The following is a 7,144-nucleotide window of genomic DNA, read 5'->3' as shown; positions in this document are numbered from 1 at the left end:
TCGACACTTGACGCCCGTGTACCTGCAATCCATGGACCAAGCGCACGATCACACCGCACGGTTGACAATTCACTCATCACAAGTAGGATAGAGTACTCAACATTTCTCAACTTGCTCATCTATCTTGAACAGGATGCAGCCAGTGTTTCTCCCTTGCTCTTTATATGGACCTAAAAAGGTGTGTACCTATTTACATGACGGATGTAAATGTTTCACTCCATTATTGAGTACTGTAACGAACATGGCACCATTTATGTCATTTCGAGTGATTTTGGTGATCGAATGATAACACAACACTTGGACTAATATGATTGTTAAGATGATCATTCTCAGGTTTTTAGGTTCAAGTGATGACAAAGAGAAAGAAAATATAGGCGTAGCAAGGACCGAAGGCCCGCCCCTACGGGGGTTCCGCTTGTCGGAAGAATCGACGCCTTGATGTTTGGTGCAGAAAGGAATTGAAGCCAAGTCAGCCTATAGGCACCGGTTGAACCGACGGGTCTAAAAGGGGGCATCGGTGCATTGGGCGTCGTATGTTCCAGAGACGATGTCAAGACCCCAGGAGAAGATTCTTCAGCACCGGTTGAACCGGTGAAGCATCGGTGCATACCATCGGTGTAATGACGTCAGCTGTCAGGAGAAGATTCTTAAGCACCGGATGAACCGGTGATGCATCGGAACAAAGCATCGGTTCAACCGGTGGTCACTGCATCAGCTGTCAGGACTTCAACGGCTACTTCGGTTTATGAGTGACCGGAAGAACCGACGCTACCCCTGCCAGAGGCATCGGTTCTTCCGGTGATACGCAGATTTTCAGCTGACCGTTGGAGCAACGGCTACAAGACTTGGTGGCCTATATATACGCCTCACCCCGGCCATTTGAAGATGGCTGGAGTCCCAAGACACCTCATACACATCCAAGAACATCTCCAAGCCATACAAGAGCTCATAGATCATATCCTTAGCTTATAGCACTAGCTTTGTAAAGTGTGAGTGCTAGATTAGCTCTTAGTGAGTGTGATTGCAAGGCCTTGAGCCTTTGTGCTGTGGTTCTCTGGTGAACCAAAACAAGAGCTTGGTGCGCCGGCACCTTGGAGCGTGAAGCTCGCCGGCAACGTCATCGACCCTCCGACTTGGTGTGGAGCGGCGACGACACTTTGTGCGGGGGACGTGGAGACCCCCATCCTTTGTGGAGAAGCTCCTTAGTGGAACCCGGGGCCAGGTGACCGTGATTGTGTTCACGGAAGAGACTTGGTGGCCGAGTAGCAATACTCTTAGTGAGTGCTACAACAACGTGGATGTAGGTGTGCCTTTGTGGCTAACCGAACCACGGGATAAACACCCGCGTCAAGAGTTTGCTATCTCCTATCCCGCTCTTTAAGCTTCCGCATTTCATACTAGCAATTTGTATGCCTTTACTTTCATAGAGTGGTTTCTTGATAGGAAAGGCTATAGGTTGCTAAACTCTTTTGGGATAGGGGTTTTACACTAGAACAACCTAGTTGCACATCTAGATAGCTTGTTTTAAGTTTAAGTTTTGTGCAAACTAGTTGGAGCCATAGGTCAAAGTTTTTATTAGTGCCTAATTCACCCCCTCCCCCTCTTAGGCTAGAGCACCCGATCACTTTCAAGTACTTGTAGCTTAGTTAAATGGGCACCCACCACTGCATGCTCATTAACTCCTCAGTTCATCAACATATTAATTAATATTAGGAGTAGATGGCCAAACCTTCCGGTGCATGCCTTTAGCTGATAAATTGATCTAGTAGCCTCTTTAACTTGCTTATTAATTAATTATTATCATCATGATCAAAAGAGGACAATTCCCCAACAAGTAAGGGACTATACAGCTTAATGGTATGGAGGGGTTATAGGAGCCATGAGGTTGCGGATTCAAATCACGGTGGATGCACATTTTGCATTGTTGAGAAGGTTGATCGTGCACCAGCTGTTTGGCTATAAATTTTTGGCTCAAACCGACAGTGATAACCAAGTTTCACCCTGGTTCGTGGACCGGCAGTGATGCCCTACCTATCACGATCTTGATCCAACGCATCCCGAACTGGAGGTGAAGACGGATTTATTTGGACCTGGGAGCGATGGAGATGGCTTCAGTGGTGTAACATTCTTGGACCAATTTGCCATCTCTATCGTCTTTCTCCATAATACAGATGACATTGATAGCATATGAAAGATTTTGGAAATTTTCGAAATAATCTCTTTCCTTCCTTGTTCCACACATGGTCATTATCAAAATAAACCCACCATGTTCTGGTCAAAACCTGCAAAGATGAGCAAATTACATAATTATATATTTTTTGAAAAACCAATCGATAAGGGAGTTACCTATATATATTCTATTTGACAAAGAAGAAGTTTGTAGAGGCTAACTCTCGAGACATACACTGCCAAAGCAGCATGATTCTTATGAAGGTCCTCAACGAAGTACAGGAGCTGGAATTCTCCAAAGCCTACCAGAGAAGCTGCTATAATTTGACTCTTGCATTTTTGCTGGCTGCCTGAGATGCAACAAAATTCAAAAAACTTAACGTACTCAAACTCAGCTCCTGTATGCTTGCTACTGGTGTGAGGCTGCAATACGCAAGAACTGGTTACAAACTTACAATACAACATGTATCCACCACGTTTTGGATACCTTGATTAATCTTATGCCTCGAACAGAAAAGAAGAAGAAGATGATGATGAAGTGCAGGATGGCAGAACAACCAAGGACCCTGGCTCGGCACAAGCTAAAAAAAGGTCAAGTCGTGTTATCTACAATAACGACGATTTAGCCTATACATAATGTTCTCCTCCTGTGCTCTGGTCGTTTCCATGCTTTTGTGGCAATTAGTGTTATGTGTTGCAAGTGAGAATTTAGACACGCCAAATGTTCAACCATCTCTCCAGAGTGCACGACCACCGACACACGTCATGGACAACACAACAACAGTGTGCAAGAACGCCTTGAGCTTTGGATGATGTTGTTCATGGGCTCATGATGGACTGGAGCACACACCAGCCTCATAAAAAACTAGCCCCAGCCCCGTAAATTCGCTCCCGGGTTTATTATTCTAACCACTAGGCTAGACTTTTTTAAAAAAAACAATAGCACTGGTTTTTCCTTTCATTAATTTGTCTCACTTCCTGGACAAGATCGAAAGAAATGGTATCTATCGCCGAAACAGCTGAACTTTGGGCATCTTCTAAATGACATTATTTTGTGCTCCATTTCCGTGCAACTAATTTTTGTAATATATATAGCATCACAAATAAAAAAGATGGTCCATTTTTCAAGGCATCCATGCTTTCTCACATGTGGAGTAATAACGATTTGTACGGTGCATTATTACTATGATCGAAATTAAAGCTGCTGGATGATGTGGTGTTGTAACATCTCCCGTTGCATCCGCTTTGCACGGCTCATGTCTGTAGGACATAGGGATGTAAACTGATCGGATACGGACGGATATTAGTGATATCGTATTTGGTTTCATATTTGTGTTCGAATACAGAGTTGGATACGGATAGTGTTAGTTTTTGCTAGATAAGATTGTAATAGCTATCGACATCATAAAAATGTAACTTTTGAGCGTTCGGATACGGATCGGTTACGGATACTGAATACTCCGAAGCGGATACGAACAGATAAAACCCCTTCCAAATTGGATCAAATTCGAAAACGGTCGAAAAATATTCGTACCATTTACATTGCTAGTAGGACACATTTTGGTGCGTCAACCTTTTTCTTCAGTAGGAGCGCAGCACACCTGCTGCCTCTCAAGCCAATTTTATTGGCTGTTTGAAACAGGGGTCACCAGTGGCGGATGCAGGATGAGAGGCAAGGGGGGCTGAAACAATGGAGATGTTGATTTGTGTGAAAATTTAATGGTGATTTAATGCTTTTGCTACAGTGTTTTATGTGTAATTAGGGGAGCTTAGGGGGGCTGGAGCCCCCCTAGCCCCCCTGCTAGATCCGCCGCTGGGGGTCACCAATCACGCCATGGATCCATGACCTCTGTGAGCATTTTTGTATTTATAGACCGAGTTCAAGAGACTACGATTTGCTAGATATATGTCCAATCTAAAATTGTGCATTTTGCTGTGGTACAGAACAACACACTGGGTTTGTCTCCATGAGCTGCGATCATGGTATCCGATGATCAAACTTTGAACTCCGCAGAGCAGCAGATAAGCTAGCAGAGGCAAACGACGAGGGAGGCCCCAAGTCGTCGTTTCATTCATGGCCAACTGGCCGGTAACTGGTAGTGTGCCCACTGATCACGCATCATTTTTGCAAGAAAATTGCAAGTAGGAGACAGGACCACAAAACGAAATACCAAATATAGGACCTTGGATGAGATTTCATAAAGTGGAGTGCATCCAGAAAAGAGCCCCTTTTCATATATCACATTACTTCAAATACATCCGTACATGAATACAAAAGCAATAATCTGTTCTTACTTGTCACTAGCCACATAAAGCTGAAAGAGAAAAGAATGGTGTGCAGGGGATGCCTGCAGCAATGCGCGATGGTGGCTGCTGGCACTCTCCTGATGCCTCTGAGGCCTAGGTGTCACATCAAACTCAAAGCTACTGGAGCGGCCAGCGGCAGCCTCTGTGAGTAGTTCCTTCATCTCTCAGCTATAGCACCAGCTTCTCTGCCTCCATCTGTTCCTTAAAATGGACCTACTACCACACGGCGTAGACTTGCAATGTTTAATCCATCTGTGCAACTGTAACTTTCAGTGGTACGTGTTTTATTTATGCGATCTTGTTAGGAAAAAAATATTAAATAAATAATTGCTGGGATGATTCAGATCTGGCAGTACTACTCATGTATCGATCTCGTCTGTTTGAATTAACTTGTGCATAACCTCTGGTTATGTTTCGGAAAAAATAGAAGTTTTGAATATCGATAGCGATTGCTTAAGAAGCCATGAAGATCGCATAATGATCGGCTTAGTTAAATAATCAAGCTGTTACATCAATGAATCAATTAGTACCATGTATCGATCATCCCGTACCTTACGCACAAAGCTCATGGGTTCTCTATTCTGTCCTTTGCAAGCCTGCTTCTCCTCCTTCACGAGCCACCCGTACGTGCATGTAGACCTTCTATCCAATCTTTGACCTCAAATTCTGTGTCGATCTAACCGTGAAGGACCGGACAAGCGACCAGAGGGAGAGTGAATGGAAGTCTTTAAAAAATTCTCCTCGATGAGAATAAGACCTATGTCCCGAATTCAATCCGACGAACCTCTCTTCTAACCGCCAAGGTGACACAAGCCAACACGTGACGAGCTCACCCGAGGAACGGTCAGGAAAAGCTCGGCGCAAAGCGGAAACACGCGAAAAGCAATCGGCTCAGGCAAAGCACAACATAAAGCGGAAGCAACGATTTATCACAGTGCCGAAAAAAGCTTTTCACTTAGCTAAGCAAGCAATGATTTATCAACTATTAGCACAGCTCAAAATAAGCGAAAGCAAAGCTTAACAAAAAGCGGCCTCGTGCTACTGCTTGCCGCTGGCGCCGGCCTGCCACTACCTGGGCGCAGATGGCAGCACCGTGTGGCCTGCTGGGTCGATCCAGCAGTGGACCACGAGTTGGGCTGCAAGCTGGGCCGCACGCCCTTGCCTGGGCCGCGTCCGCGTTCGGCCTGCTGGGCCGACCCAGTAGCACAGAGGCGGAGCCGGCGGCCCACAAGCTGCACGCTCCCGTGCGAGCCTGGCCACGAGCAGACGCTCGCGCCGCCGCCGACGGCAGCTGAGCCTGCGCGCTGCCGCTGCGCCGCTCGCCGTGAGAAGCGCGCACCGCCGCTCGCGCGCTGCTGCACCAGCCTTGGGTTGCTCGCTCGCCAACTTCTCTCCCTGAGCAAAAGTAGAGGGAAGAACAAAGGGAGAGCCAAGAACGACGCCGAAAATTGAAGCGCAAATTACTCGCTCAAGACTCCATGGATCCAAACGAAACTCAAGCAATAGATGCGCGATCTCAAGGATTAACAGATCCAAATGGAATTTCGTGAAACGGCAGAGTATAGCTCGCGAATCGAAAATCGCAAAAAACAAAACATCAAGAACAATCGGATGAACTCCAAAATCCCTCAAATGTTAACGCCCGGAGGAGGAGGGCACAAGGAGGTTTGGGTCTCCTTTCCCAACAAAATCTCCAACAAACTCTAATCCGAAAATAATAACAATTAGAGGAGCAAATGAATAGGGTTCCAAGTGCTAGCCTCTCCTCTAGTCATGGCTATCTATATATATAGTCCTACCGAAAGACAAAAATACCCCTACGCTACTTGTTACAATAACCGCCGACGCAGGGGCAAATTCGTCCATATTTTTATACGAGTCACGGACGGACACGCCGCCTTCACGACTTCGCTTCGCCTCGACGCAAGCTTTGCGATGGCGTCACGTGCCCTCTGCCCGGACCTTGACCGCGCCAAGTCCGCCTCCGATTTTGAGGCCAAAACCGGTCAAACCCGTCTCCCCTGGTTTTGAGGCCAAACCGGTCAAACCCTCTCGCACGCCACCGCACGACGTGACTGACTCCCCGGTTCTGAGGTCAAACCGGTCAAACCGCCGATGTCGACGCGTGTCCGACCTCCCGTCGAACCTTGACACCTTCAAGTTGTTCGCGCACGCCCGCCGCACGGGCCGCCTACTTGACTCGCCATCGTCCTCGCCGACTTGGCCAACGCCGTCTTCATCACCATGTACTCTCGCTCTTCCGTGCACCATGTGAACCGCCCATGGGTCCGCACGGCCTCCTCGGGTCTCTCGGTCCAGGCCTACTCGCATTCACACTTCACCATCTTGGTCTCTCGGCATGAACCTTTCGCTTCTCCGAGCCTACTCGCGTCCATCCTTCACCACGGTCCTTTAGCATGAAGTTTTCGCCTGAACTTCACCACGCGCCGTCGACCGCCATGCCGCATCCTACACCTACACATCACGAGCCAAGAGATACATCAAATCCACACGATGTTGTCAATCACTCATCATCCAAGGGTGACCACCATTAGTCCTCAAACCATTTGTCTTGCTGCAAGTTACAGGCATTGGTGAGTACACATCTACTGCGTTTTCTCGAACTTCACCTACACAAGCATATTGATGATGATATCGTCCAAAGAGT

This window comes from Panicum virgatum, chromosome 3K (genome assembly GCF_016808335.1).
Source record: "Panicum virgatum strain AP13 chromosome 3K, P.virgatum_v5, whole genome shotgun sequence".
In the NCBI taxonomy this organism is placed as follows: Eukaryota; Viridiplantae; Streptophyta; class Magnoliopsida; order Poales; family Poaceae; genus Panicum; species Panicum virgatum.
This window is presented reverse-complemented; position numbering follows the sequence as displayed.